Source organism: Bos indicus, chromosome 12, assembly GCF_029378745.1.
Source record: "Bos indicus isolate NIAB-ARS_2022 breed Sahiwal x Tharparkar chromosome 12, NIAB-ARS_B.indTharparkar_mat_pri_1.0, whole genome shotgun sequence".
Lineage (NCBI taxonomy): Eukaryota > Metazoa > Chordata > Mammalia > Artiodactyla > Bovidae > Bos > Bos indicus.
Window position 1 is genome coordinate 3,002,129 of NC_091771.1, and position 14,771 is coordinate 3,016,899.

Here is a 14,771-nt window from a genome sequence, read left to right on the forward strand (position 1 = left end):
TGGTGGGCTGCAGTCCATGGGGTCGCTAAAGAGTAAGACACAACTGAGCGACTTCACTTTCACTTTTCATTTTCATTTTCATGCATTGGAGAAGGAAATGGCAACCCACTCCAGTGTTCTTGCCTAGAGAATCCCAGGGACGGGGGAGCCTGGTGGCCTGCCATCTATGGGGTCACACAGAGTCGGACACGACTGAAGTGACTTAGCAGCAGCAGCAGTATGTCAGGCACACAAACTTTGTTTGGTAACAGAATGAGGGAAAACTTTAGATTTAAAAGTACCTAAGCTGCTCTGTGATAGGGATGATGGAAATACATATTTTAAGGTAACCGTGACACGGGAATCCAAGTTCCTCTTTGTGGAGCCGAAGAAGGAACTTCATGGACACACAAAGGCTCATGGTAGCAAGTGAATAGGATTTACTAGAGAGAAGGAAGGTACAAAGGTCTCAGCATAGACACTGTGAGGGGGTAAAGAGTCCCCCAAAAGTCAGGGATTGCAGCAGTTTTTTATCTTTACTAATATTAATCTGTACATTTTTGGTTGGCTCCTATCCTTAAAATATGTCATTTTTAACCCATCAGTTTAAAGGTCAAGATGCTTAATTTTATATCTTTATGGCTTCTTTTGATCCTCAGATTAAGTCACCACCCTTTTTCATTTCACAATCAACCAGATGTATGGGTTTAAGATTAACGATCACCAGTTGTTTTTCCCTCAGGCATATGGAACAGAAGTGAATTACCGCCCTTCCCTGGATCTGAGTGTTGATCATTTATCAGACCAAGGACACACTCCAGGAATTTGGGACAAAGGGTATAGTTTTAGGTTAATGGAGCAGGATGTTTACTGAAAATAAGACCGAGGTCTCAGAGTCCTACTCTATCTAGCAATTCCTACCTCAACAGAAAGTAAATAACAGTGGTGGTGATGGTTTAGTCACCAAGTTGTGTCTGACTCCTGAGCCCCCCATGGGCTGTACGCTGCAGGATTCCTCTGTCCACGGGATTTCCCTGGCAAGAATACTGGGGTGGGTTGCCATTTCCTTCTCTAGGGCTTCTTCCCAACCCAGGGATCAAACAGGGTCTCCTGCATTAAGTGGTCTCCTGCATTAAGTGGTCTCCTGCACTGCAGGCAGATTCTTTACCGCTGAGTCATCAGGGAAGCCGTAAATACCAATATCTAATTTTTAAATTCTGGACAGTGAAATAAGAGTGGTAGGGAGACATGGTATAATAGTTTTTACATTTCCTATATAATTTATGGTTACAATATACACAGTTTATAAAATGTATTTATGGAAGGTCAATCTATGATTATTTCATTGAGATTGAAGTATAGCTTTGTGCAATTCTAGTACATGGTAAGGAGAAGGCAATGGCACCCCACTCCAGTGCTCTTGCCTGGAAAAGCCCATGGACAGAGGAGCCTGGTAGGCTGCAGTCCATGGAGTCACTAAGAGTCGGACACAACTGAGCGACTTCCCTTTCACTTTTCACTTTCCTGCATTGGAGAAGGAAATGGCAACCCACTCCAGTATTCTTGCCTGGAGAGTCCCAGGGACGGGGGAGCCTGGTGGGCTGCCGTCTATGGGGTCGCACAGAGTCGGACACGACTGAAGCGACTTAGCAGCAGCAGCAGCACCATGTAGTAGGCATTTAATAAACCTATACTGAATGAATTTAAAAAAGTGCTTGCTTGGGCTCCTTCTCAGCACCCTCCTAGGTTTTCTAATCTTATATAGAGCCCACGTGCAAAGAAAGATGATACACTATGCACAGTAAACAATGGCCATCTTCTTTTCTTTGTACCCAGAATTAGAAGCAGAAAGGCTAGTATTTGAGGGGAAATTATTCTCTTGATAAAATTCCAAGTACTTGAACTTTTATAATGCTCACCTTCCCAGTGAGATTTTTAGATCCAGAGTTTTAGTAAAGAATTGGCATAAGCACTCACAAGTTTGGGTGCTTATCCAAACTGAAATTAATCTCTGAACCTTTAAAGGTTTTATGAGTTCTAAAGTAAGCAGAGAAAGCCAGAGAGGGCAAAGAAATCAGAGAAAAATCAAGGAAAGCGATCACAGCAAAAGCTTCATGGGCCAGAAAGATCACAAGAGTGATTGGAGGGCAGGGGGAGAAACGGAGCGCACGGAAAGGGTTACTGAAGTAGAAGAAGATAACGGAGGAGCAGGGCAGCTTAGAGGGAGCCACGGGGGGACAGAGCAATCAGAGCAGAGGTGTGGAGGGCAGGCAGAGCACCAGGAAGGCAGAGCTGAGGGAGGCAATCACGGTGAGGAGGGCAGGGGTGAAGCTGCACAGAGCAATCGGCATGGAGCAGGAGGGGCAAGAAACACACTCTCAAGACAGGCTAGACTCTCAGCATCCTGTGTTTACAGGGAAGGACGTTTGTAAGCACTTTATTTGGATTGTGATAGTTCAAAATCTTGAAAAGCGTTTTTTCTATTTTCCTTGTTTCTCCTCCCCTCCCTTTGTTACATTTCCTCTAACAGAAGGGTAGATGAGAAGAGAGGGGTGGCTTGATTTTTCCCTAGATACTTTGATTATCAATACATCCATGTGAGACTTAACATGCCATGTATTTCAAGCCTTAAAAGATGAAACTGACTTGAAACAGAATATAAGCTTTCTTTCTTCCTTCTGAGAATTCAATGTGAAGAAACAACTATATTTGATGACAAGGAAAAAAAACATTAAAATATAAATAAAATGCTAGTAATGATACAGCAAAAATAAATGTTTGTGAGTTCAAGTATTAAACAATAGTATTGCTTTCTGGAGGGCATCTCTTTATCACACAATGAGAGAAGAGCTGGCTGAAGCATGCTAAGGTAACACAATGTATTGAAAGATCATTTCTGCATGTCACAGTGCCTAGAATCGCAGTTTTAGCTGATTTGGGAGTTTACATCTCTTCCCAGTTCAATCCCATCCCTTACAGATAAAGAAATAGACATTCAGAGAAATTGGCATAGTGTTTTAAGGCCATACACTGCTTAACAGTAAGACTGTAAGGTTTGTAGTAAACAAAATTCTGACAAGATGTGTAACTATTACACCTTCTCAGGTTCTGAATTTATCTGTAGGTTATGTTGAGGTAAACTGTCATATGTAATTGGAATTAAAAGCAGAAATGCAGCTGTTTTGGTGTGACCTCTGAAATAATCCCTGGGTCTAGCTCCTGGGTACGTGTGGTATGTCTGCCCGGTTCTGTCATAACACGCTGATAAGAATCGGCTCTTTCTTTTCCTCAGTCAGCTCTCACATGTACACCTTGACCCAGTCCACTGGAATTTGTTTTACTTCATTACCATAAATGTTTGAAGTGTATTGTGAATAAGAGGGTAGGAGGGAGGGGTCAAATAAGACAGATGAATAAGCTATGTCTATCAAGGGCTTCCCTGGTAGCTCAGTTGGTAAAGAATCTTCTGCAAGCCTGCAATACAGAAGACCCTGCTTTGATTCCTGAGTCGGAAAGATCCCCTAGAGAAGAGATAGGTTACCCATCCCAGTATTTATGGGCTTCCCTGGTGTCTCAGAGGGTAAAGAATCCACCTGCAATGTGGGAGGCCTGGATTCAATCCCTGGGTTGGGAGGATACCTTGAAGGAAGGCACAGCAATACACTCCAGTATTCTTGCCTGGAGAATCCCCATGGACAGAGAAGCCTGGTGGGCTACAGTCCATGGGGTTGCAAAGAGTCAGAGCAATGAGCAACTCAGCACAGCACAACAGTCAAAAACGTGCAACTAAGATCACAACAGGTAAAGGCAGTAACCTTCAAACTAGAAATACAGTATAGAATTTTTATCATCATAAAACTCCTTTTCTGCAACACAACCTTACTGCCGAACAAGAAATCAAGAGAGTTCAGTGCTTACTCTTCCTACATGCTACCTACCCTCAAGATCCATCATTACCTGCATTTCAGATCTCAGTTCTGAGTTCACACAATAGAAACTTTTATTAAAGTGACTCCTGACTTCTAGCAGCAAGCGAGTTACAACAGCTCCTCTGGCTGCAGCTTCATTCTACCCGTCAACGTTAAATCCTCTGCATCCTTTTGAGAAACTTACCCAGTGCTTTCACTGCGCTATTTATTCTTCCCTCAATAATAGCTTTAACACTTTAACAATAATCCTGTAAATAATTTGGATATTTGATTAGCAGACAGGCACTTTTTTCAAGTATTTTATCAGGAGATAAAATGGAGCTGTGTTGGGAATTCCCTGGCAGTCCAGTGGTTAGGACTCTGTGCTTCCAGGTCTGGGGACATGATTGAGGAACTAAGATCCCAAAAGCTGTGAAGTATTGAAAAAAGAAAGAGAGAGAGATGGAGCTGTGTTAAATATTTTTCTTCTTTACATGGACTTAAGTGTGTATCTCTTCAAATTATAAGTCTTTGAAGGTTAAAGAGTTTGGTTTCTCCTTATGTAACCCCATAGAATGGTATTCAGAACACAGTAGTCTTAATGGGCTTACAGACCTCTCCCTAGTATCTTAAGCAGTTTGTCTGACTTATTCAACAGTTGATATGGGCAAACCAACTTCATCAATCACTACATCTGTCATTTTCCTTCTTGTATTTTTTGGAACTAATCTGACTGATTATTGTCTTTGATTTTCCCATGCGTGGTTCTTTGCTTTTCACTCTGAGAAAATAACACCTATGTTACTTCATGAACTTGCTGTGAGGACCAAATGAAATGCTCTACACATTTGAACAGTAGGTATAGGATACATTACAAGCAGATGTTACTTTCAGAGAGTTCTTTCCTTTAGTGTGAAAGTATATAGGCAATTTACTTGTGAAACAGGGTATAAATATATTATCTATAAATTTGGCATAGGGAAATGTTGTAAATTCTATACTTTATAACAATTAGAAACACATTTTTATCAGGCCAACTATCAGCAGCAATAGTCATGAAAAACAAGTAATAGAAAAGCAATTTTGTTTCAGTGTTCCACTGGCCAGAGATACACAATTAGATGTAAGTACCGCTTACACGTGCATGATGCAGGGTCACGTGCTGCCCACTCGGGCTCAGTGTGGACTCTGGAGCAAGATTGCCTAGGTCAGAATCCAGCTCTTTTACTAAGCAGATGAGAGTTCTTTCTGTCCCTTGTTCCCTATCTGTGAGAAGGGGGTGGTGGAAATGAGCCCCTAACGTTTGTGATGATGATTAGATGAGCTGTCTGTAAAGTGCTTAGGAAAGTGCCTCACATAGAGAAAAGTCTATCTAGTTGTTAGCTGGTGGTGGTTTAGTCCCTAAGTTGTGTCCAACTCTTGCAACCCATGGACTGTAGCCCACCAGGCTCCTCTATCCATGGGTTTTTCCAGCCAAGAATACTGGAGTGGGTTGACGTTTCCTTCTCCAGGGGATCTTCCCAACTGAAAGACTGAACCAGCGTTTCCTAGATTGCAAGCCAATTCTTTACCATTGAGCCACCAGGGAAGCCCCTGTTAGCTGGTTTTACTCTGTTATATCAAAATGTATGATTGAAAGGTGAGAAGCATAGCCAACCGCTCTGGGCTTTGTTGTCCCCAAGATCTAACACCAGGCTTTGTTTGTGAACATGTACAGGGTGGGCAGTGCTTCTCGCTCACTTCCAACTCTGCTGAGTTTTCTTGGTGAACACCTCAGCATCTGCTCAATGAAGAGGGCAAAGAAAATAGCAGATAAGTTGCAAGGAATCAGACACAACTGAGTGACTCAGCACAGCACAGCTCAGCAAGTGAATATAAGATGAAATCAAATTAGATCACCGGCCATCACCAGATGGCAAGAGCACAGTCATGGGACTCACTCCAGGGTCCTTACCACAGCTCTGCCCTCGACCAGCCGGGTGGGCGATGAGTTCCAAGCTGGGAGGCTGTATCACGACATGGAGCTGAGCGCTGGGATGGCTGGTGACTCGCTCTGCACGGATGTTAGTTTCTGTTCAGTTTGACACATGGTTCTGTTTTATTTAGGCCCTCTGGCTTTGCTTTAATGACTTGAGAGAAACAGCAGATTTTCATTCCTTTTTGCAAATATTTTAACACTTCAAGATTGTCATTCGCACAGTTGTTACATCAGTAACAAAGCAAGCCTGAGCGGGGCTGGAGCAGGGTGGGTTCCAGGGAAATAGCCTGTCTGTTTCTTCTTTGCCTCATCTGCCATGTATATTTCAGATGTAAACTGGAGATGGAAATGTTTCCAAGTTTTCTTCTTCCAGAAGTATTGATCTCTTGGGCAGAACATAAAGTCTTCACCCCTTAAGCTTTATCACCATGCTTTCTCTACCTTATCAATTCAAATGGATTTAGCATGCATTATCAGTAGTTAGATCTTGACTTTCTTTCTACTTCTTTCTCCTTTAAAGCAATCTATCTAGTTGCAAATGTCTTGTTAGAAGAGATTATATGATTGTTTTTTGGGTTTGCAGTCTGTTTGAAGAACTGGCAGCATACTTGGGGATTTAAAATGATGTCTTAACAGGAAACAGCTTCTCTGTTGAAAACCTGATTTCTCACAGAACTGCTTTTTCTTTCTTCACAAAAATTTTTCTACATTTGATCACATTGCTACCAGGATATTTGGTTTTATTTAAATGCAGCAACACAAACATCACTAATCTGGTTTACGCAAATTCATTTGTGCACTCCCTGTCAACAATGGCTTTATCAGCCATCAGAATCTAATTGAAATGGTAGTGCTGCATGTAGTCATCCAATAATTAGAAAATAAACAGATTGAAAATTCAGAGGCATTTGAACAAAAGCCATCAAAGTAACATAAATAGGAGAAAAGGTAATTAAAGAGCTTTCTCCAGCTTTCAGCATTACAGGTTTATTTAAATACAGCTGTAGCAAGAGACCTGAGCTGGATTGATTGGACAAATTTGTTGGCTAATGCTGTTCTGAAATATGCCCCATTAAAAATGTGGCAAAGAAATTAAAAAAGCATGATAATCATGGCACCTCAAAGCACACTTTATTCCCCCTCTGAGAACCTCCATGGCAATGCATACATGTGACAGTTAATAATAGATGACCAAAGGCACTGCCCTTTATCATCTAAATACCAAATCTTCAGAGACCTGGGGAAAAAGAGCAGTCTGGTCCCTGACTATAAAATTGTGACGTCAGAAGGTTGCTCTACACAGGCTACAAACCTCCACTTGGGCTTTTCTCCTGCTGGAGAAAAGGAAGCTCTCTGACTATCAGAGGCAGTAATGCATGAATGCAAGCAGTTTAGCAATAAGCAATTCAAACTTCTGAAAGAGAGGTAACAAAGCCCAAAGAATAAGCCCTGGTCATGAATGTATATATAGTCCCGGGGCTGGTTGGCATAGCAACTATTTCTGAGAACCTGGTGCTGCTTAAGTAAACAGCTGAAGCACAGAGCATGCCTCAGCGAAGCTGGGTCCATCTGTAGTATTAGCATGCAAGGATCAGAACAGGAACATTTTCTCCCGCGAATCAATGATATTTTGGTATTTCCTCCTAATAACTCTACTATTCTCAGTGTCTCATGGCAAGGCTGTAGTTCTCTTTGTTTTTTCATACAGGCATTTCGTTGAAGAGTCTCAGTATAGGTGAATCTGACTGAATTGGTTTGGGAGTAACTAAAAGAGTCTGGGGCGCCCCTGGTGGCTCAGATGGCAAAGAAACCACCTGCAATGCAGGAGACTCCAGGTTTGATCCTGATTCAGGAGGATTCTCTGGGGAAGGGAATCTTCAGTATTCTTGCCTTGAGAATTTTGTGGACAGAGGAGCCTGGCGAGCTACAGTCCATTGGGTCGCAGAGAGTCATACACAACTGAGTGACTAACACACACTCACTGAAAATTGTCCAAGATCAGTATCTTTCACCTGTTATTTGCTAAGAGCTTCCAAAGAAATCGAATCAATGATTCAACAGCAACTCATGATGATGATCCAACAAAAACCATATCTGCTGAAGGTTTTACTGCAAAGTTCAGCACACCAGGTAATTGCAAAGGTTTTGGAATCAGACCAACTTAGGTATAGTTTCTGGCTCCACTATGAAAAATGATGTAACATTGGGCATATCACTGATCTTTTAGGAATATTACTAATTCTTCCCACAACTGTCATCTCATGTATAAAATGAGAATAGTAGTAAATACCTCATGGGTATTTGATGATTAAATAAAACCTGTATTAACATGCTAAGTGCAGTACTCATGACACTGCTAACAGACCCTGCTGGGTTCCTACCCAATGGCCATTTTAGAACTTAATGTGTGCCCTGCCAACCCCTTCACACACGATTCAGCACAAAGTCCCGACTTGTCTAAGCCAAGTGCGCTAGTCTAATGCCCCTCACCAGTGACTGGATGTGCCACCAGAAGTGAATGTGTGACTATTACTCAGTTCAAGCTCATTCTGCTGGCCCCACGACAGGCCAGTAAATCAGGAAATGAGGTGTTGGGGCAAGGAATAGCGACTTTATTTGGAAAGCTGGAAGTCTGAGAAGATGGCCACCTAGTGTCCTAGAGAATCATCTTACCCAAGTCAGAACTCAGGCTTCTTCTATGCTAAAGAGAGATGGTGTTTGTTTGTTTGGTTTGTTATTGCAAACTTCTTAGTGTCAGAATTCTTTGTTCTTGCAGCTGTCCAAGTAGGTCAGGTCATGAGGTTCCTGTAAACCTGCACTAAGACAAAAGTTATTCTCTATTTTGCAATTTTTTATCTCTGTATGAATGCAAAAGTGTCATACCCTTAAAGGTCAGAAGCTTGAGAATGGGCTATCCTGTATATTTTAGGATATAGTCAATATTCTTAAAGTAAAAGCAATATAGTACAAAGGTTAAAGTAAAAGAAATGGATGTAATATGGAGTCAGATTTGTTCTTTCCTATTATCTGGCCACTGATATAGGAGGAGTAACCAGCTGAGTGGTAAGAGAATATATGCACTTGGACTAGGCTACTGGAAGGTTTCCAGGAGTTTCAAGGTTACAGAGTAGGCAAGTAAACACACGATGACAACTTTTATGCATTTGTAAGTGGATACTCTTAAATATTTGGGATTTGTAAGTAAGGAGTGGAAATTTATGCTTGGGATGGACTTCATTAGTATCAGTTCTTCGGGAACTGTGCTATGCAGACTACTGCTTTATAAGCATTTAAAAAGTGTACACACTATGGTGCTTTGAAAAAATAGAGTAATTCACCAGTCTTGTTTCTGTGGAGAAAAGACACAAAAGAAAAGCTGTCTCTTGGAAACGTTTGAGGTCTTCCTGGAAAACCCTTTTCAGCATTTGAGAGAATGTGAACAAGGGTTTTAACTGACAGACCTTTTCCTTCCTTGGGGGTCTGCTCTACCGCCCTTTCTGATGAGGGAAGGGATTTTAATGAGAAAGACTCAGTTATGGGCCAATTTGAGTCTCTTTTATTGATATCAAAAGCAGGGTGCTTCCTGAAAAAAAAGGAACTGAGAATCATTGAGAACTTCTGAAGTCTGGAAAAGAACTCCGAATGTTTTATAGTCAGACTCCCACTCCTTGATACCCCTTATAAATCTTTGCCCCCAACGTAGTCCTTCTAAGTTCAAATTGATTTATTTTTATCTTGCTTTTACTCCTGATAACTTTAAAGTTTTGTGTTTCCAAGAACTTGGAGTGTTTTCATGAATCATGTCTTTTTCTGATTATTTTAAGTTTTTTCTTACTCTGTGAAACTCAGGACTTTACAAAGAAGGATGAGTTAACAAAGGACGAAACTTAGCATCTGTCTGTGAGCTGCAAGTTCCTTTCCTTGGGAGTTTCACTGAATAATCTGCCAGTAATATGATGCATGATATTGTCTTGGCAGTTTATTATTTTGAGGCAATAGAACACAACACATTGGAAGGAGTTATCCTGATCTATCATATCAAGAATCTACAATTTATAGCTCTGTCTATTTGGTAGTAAAAAGACACTCCCTGAGAGCTAGAAGGATTGTGTGTATATGTAGCGATAAGACTATGGTTCTTTAAAAATATTTTGATACCATTCCATTTACATAATATCTGTGACTAGGGTGAAAATTAATTTGTTAACAAGTATATATTTTATGTAAGCATGAAATATGTGTATTTGTTAAATATACATTATTATATTTAATCTCTACCACAGTCCTATGAGGTGAATTATGTGAATTCTCAATGCACAGATGAAGAGCCTGAGGTCCAGAGGAAGTTAAATAAATTGTCTAAGGCCACATAACAAATGAGTGACAGAGACTCAACCCCAGGCTTTTTGATTCTTGATGGTGTTGTTGTTTTCATTTATTCACAGCTGCTTCTGTGGGTACCTGTGGTTTTGACGCAGGATAATACTTTTTTTCATTACCACTTGTAGCAAATATTTCAGAGATGGTTTGCTCACCCAACTTTAAGGCCATGGTTAAAGGCTGGTGAGTTTCCCTTCTCAGAACAATTGGTAACGTCTGCATTCTACTTCCCTTATGGAGCTCCCACACTCCAGGATTATTACTGTTGTTCAGTTGCTAAGTCATGTCCGATTCCTTGCAACTGCACAAACTGCAGCACCTAGCCTTCCCTGTCCTTCACTGTTTTCCCGAGCTTGCTCAGACTCATGTCCATCGAGTCAGTGATGCCATCTAACCATCTCATCCTCTGTCGTCCCCTTCTCCTCCTGCCCTCAATCTTTCCCTGCATTAGGATCTTTTCCAGTGAGTTAGCTCTTCATATCAGGTGGCCAAATTACTGGGGCTTCAGTTTCAGCCTCAGTCTTTCCAATGAATAATCAGGATTTATTCCCATTAGGATTGACTGGTTTGATCTCCTTGGAGTCCAAGGGACTCTCATGAGTCTTTTCCAGCATCACAATTTGAAAGTATCAGTTCTTTGGCACTCAGCCTTCTTTATGGTCCAGCTCTCACATCTTTACATGACCACTGGAAAAATGGTAGCTTTCCCTGGCTATTAGGCACCCACCTTAATTTCCCAAGAGCCAGATGGCACGAGGGCAGCCCCTATGTCCTGGAACCTGTTAATTCAAATTCACTGATCCACAGGAGGCTTGAGAAACCTAGCTCAGCCACCCCACTCACTCAGTCACCCCACACCCCATACTTTCTGCCTCCAGCCCCAGCTAGTTGTGATTCTTCTTCAGTCCAGCCCTGACCGGCCTTGACCATGGCATTCTGTCATTTGGAGCTGAAGTGATAGGGTTTGCTTTTCCTCTCATCTGTGATGGTTGGATGGCATCACCGACTCAATGGACATGAGTCTGGGTAAACTCCGGGGGTTGGTGATGGACAGGGAGGCCTGGTGTGCTGCAGTCCATGGGGTTGCAAAGAGTCAGATACTACTGAGTGACTGAACTGAACTGAACTGATCCAAGTTTCATTGCCTATGTCTCACCTTCAAAAGATTCTTTACATCTTACACAGAACCACTTTGCAGTTTAAATTTGTCTATTACCTTCTTAGTTGAACTGTGGTGTAGCTGGAAGAGCTCTGGATGGAAACACAGGTGACTGCAGGCTTTGACTGGCCTTGAGCAGGCTTGTCTGACCTCTCTCAGTCACAGCTCTCTCACCTGTAAAATAAGTAGCAACTCTCAATGCAGTAGTTCCTGTTTTGGGTAGGATCCTAACATTTTGTGGTTAAAAATTGGGGTTGCAAAAGTGCAAGGGTATCTGGGAACAAATTGAAAGAGAAATATTCAACCAGAAGGCAGTGCCTACATCCTGTAGATGTGACGCTTTCAGTACGGCTCATCCACATTTAAGTCATGATAACATGACAAAAGGTGTCATGAAGAATTTCTTTTGTCAAAATGACAGAATGGCACACAAAACTGGACTTTAGCTACTAAAACAATCATGGCCAGTATCTCCTTAGGCTGGTTGGTAGTCCGTCATTAGAGCACCAGATGCTTGTTGTAGGGTTCTGAGAGTCTCCTTTCCACAATGCAACCTATGAATTTTAAGACCATTTGTTATAGTTCCTTTGCATCTGTGTTTTTTTCATTCTTTCTCTTTGTTTTTTTTTTTTTCTGGTTGGGAGCTTTAGAAGCTGCTGAAGCTGCAGATTTTAGTATCATTGACCTGCCTTCCTCTTTGTTTGGCAGTTGATGAATCCTTGGGGAGAAGTGTCTGCAATCCTGATGGAGAGCCAGAAAATAGAGCTTCTGTGAACAGCAGCCCCTGGATGCCTGATTTTTCTGAAAGATAAGCTCTTGATCAGGCAAGCAGGGGCTTAATGATTTATGCCTTCATGCCCAACTCCAGATAAAGTTAGACTATATCCTAGAGTGTATATAGAAGGAAAAGCTATTGCAGCACTTTACTGGTTGGTAAATGTAATACATTCTGAAAAAAAAAAAAAAAGAGAGAGAGAGAGACATATTATTAAACAGCTTGTATTTGAAATGGTTTCCAAATTTCAGCAGCCCAGGGATAATGATAATAATAGAAGAGGGAGTCTTAAAACACTTTAGGGAGTCTCATCCTCTTCCACCAGGCTTTCTTTTTATTTAAGATTTAGCTTAGAGCTTTGTTCTGTATTTGTATTTTAGAAACAGAATGGGTGAAAATATAGCATTGCTAAGGTTTAGAAGAAGCATGAGATTTTTTTTTTAAACCTCTCCCTACCTTTTTGCTAAAGAAAATGATTGTATTTTAATAACCTAAATAAGAGATAGGCCTAAGATCCTGCCTTGGAATTAAAAATAGGGTGAAAAATAAATAAAGAGTCTAAGTTATAATACCAAATCATTCTAGAATGCCTGAGAGCTTTTGTCTCCTTTGTCATTGGGATTAGTTGTTATACTTAGATCCAACTCTTTGCAACCCACTGAACTGTAGCCCACCAAACTCCTCTGTCTATGGAATTCTCGGGCAAGAATACTGGAGTGCGTAACCATTCCCTTCTCCAGGAGATCTCGACTCAGGGATGGAACTTTGATCTCTCCGCCGCACATTGCAAGTGGATTCTTTACCATCTGAGTCGCCAAGCAAGTATTTTACCACTTAGATTCTGTAATACTTTCTCCTTCATGTCTATCCCAATTCAGTGTATTCCATGAGGTTCCTTACAGGTCATGAGCCACTCCTTGAATGGAATTTTCCCTAATAGAGCAGACCTCGATCCTCTAGGCAGTTGCCCTCAGATCGCTTCAACATTTCTGTGTCCTCATTTGGTTTCAGCGTGCTCTTTCTTCGGATCACTGACAGTTTCTGGGTCTCTAGAGGACTTCCCTCAAGCTGCTGCAGCGCCTTTGCCTGCATGTTCAAGGGGCCCTAAGAGGGGGTGTGCTGGGAGCGTCCCTGTCCTTCAGAGGCCCTGGGCCGGTGGGTGACCGGTAGAGAAGCATGGGAGCTCAGGCCTCTTTCTGAAGTGTTCTCACGTTCCAGCCTTCTCATGCAGGACCTGGTTGGAGTCATCTTCCATGAGACTTTGAAATAGCTTCTTCCTCTTCCCTGTCTTACTTTCCTCATTTCCTTAGCAGTTTATTTTGAGAGCTTTTTCATAATGCACATCCTATCTCAAAGTCTGCTCCTGGGGAACTTGACTGAAAATATAACTTTCCTGGTATCCCCTTTCTTTGAAATCTAACAGCAATCTTTGCTTGAACATTAGTAATATACTGTGCCACATTGCTCGATCACTTTTCACTCCAATGAGATTGTGATCCCTCTGATAGTGCTTGGAACCTTATCTTAATATCTACTGTTCTTACTTTGCTGTTTTACCGTGCATCTATATCCAAAAAGATTTTAGAAGCTTTACAATAAATGAGTAAGAAGGATAAAATAAAAACCAGTGGACAGTGGATGGGAAACAAAAAATAAAAGGAGGTGAAAAGAAGATAAATCAACAAGTATTGACTGAGAAAACCAACCACAATCAGAAATAACATTTAGCTTATATCTCTTAGCAGCTAGGACAAAAATGGAAACATGATTCCCTTGCTTAGTTTTCAATGTTCAGTAGTATAAAGTTGCTTTGGTTATCTATTGCTGTGTAATAAATTACCCCCAAATTTAGCATCTTGAAACAACAAACATTTATTCTCTCTCACAGCTTCTCAGGGGCAGGAAGCAGGGAGCTGCTTAAGCGGGGAGGGGGTTCAGGCTCACAGTCTCCAACTGCAGTCAGGCTGTTGGCAGCAGCGGCTGTGCAGCAGGGCTTGTCTGGAACCAGATAATCCAGTTCTAAGCTCACTGGTGTGGTCGTTGGCGGGCCTCAGTTCCTCGCTGGCTGTTGTCCGGAGGCTTCCCTTCTACTCCAGGTACTTCTTCACACGTGGCCTGAACGCACTCATGACGCAGCAGCTGGTTTCTCCCAGAGTGAGTCATCTGAGGAAGGAGAGAAAGCCAAAACGGAAGATGCTGTTTTTTATGTGTCCTCTGGGAAATGCTAAGCCGTCAGTTCTGCCGTGGTCACTGGTTTCCCAGTCCATCCCCAGTGCGACAGGGAGGGGCCTATGCAGCGCGTGAACTGGGCGGAGCTGGAGAGCGTGAACTGGAGATCGCGGGGGTCGTCGTGGAGGTTCATGACCACAGACATATATCACATGCATGCATTTCTCCTGAAAGCAGGAATAAAACTGAAAGTCCAAGGGAGAATTACATACGTACGTGTTTTGTATGCTCCATGTACTTGTCATATGAAGGGTTTTCAATGAATATTTATGGCTATGTAAAGCCTACTAGTCTTCCAGGGTGCTTTCTCTAGAAAGAAGACCAAGTCAAATGAAGCTCTTCAGAATAAAACACTCTGTGCCT

The 14,771-nt window shown here is 41.8% G+C and overlaps 1 long non-coding RNA gene across 2 annotated transcripts in view; it reads right to left on the minus strand.

Annotated features, from left to right (window-relative positions):
- The window catches only part of LOC139186171 (uncharacterized), a 39,325-nt gene extending 24,942 nt beyond the window's left edge, over positions 1-14,383 (minus strand). For both annotated transcript variants that reach the window (XR_011569663.1, XR_011569662.1), the window contains exons 1-2: positions 14,124-14,383; positions 11,462-11,578 (exon numbers count right to left, since the gene is read on the minus strand). This is a non-coding gene — a long non-coding RNA (uncharacterized lncRNA). The remainder of the gene's footprint in view (positions 1-11,461; positions 11,579-14,123) is intronic.
- Positions 14,384-14,771: the final 388 nt, after the last annotated feature.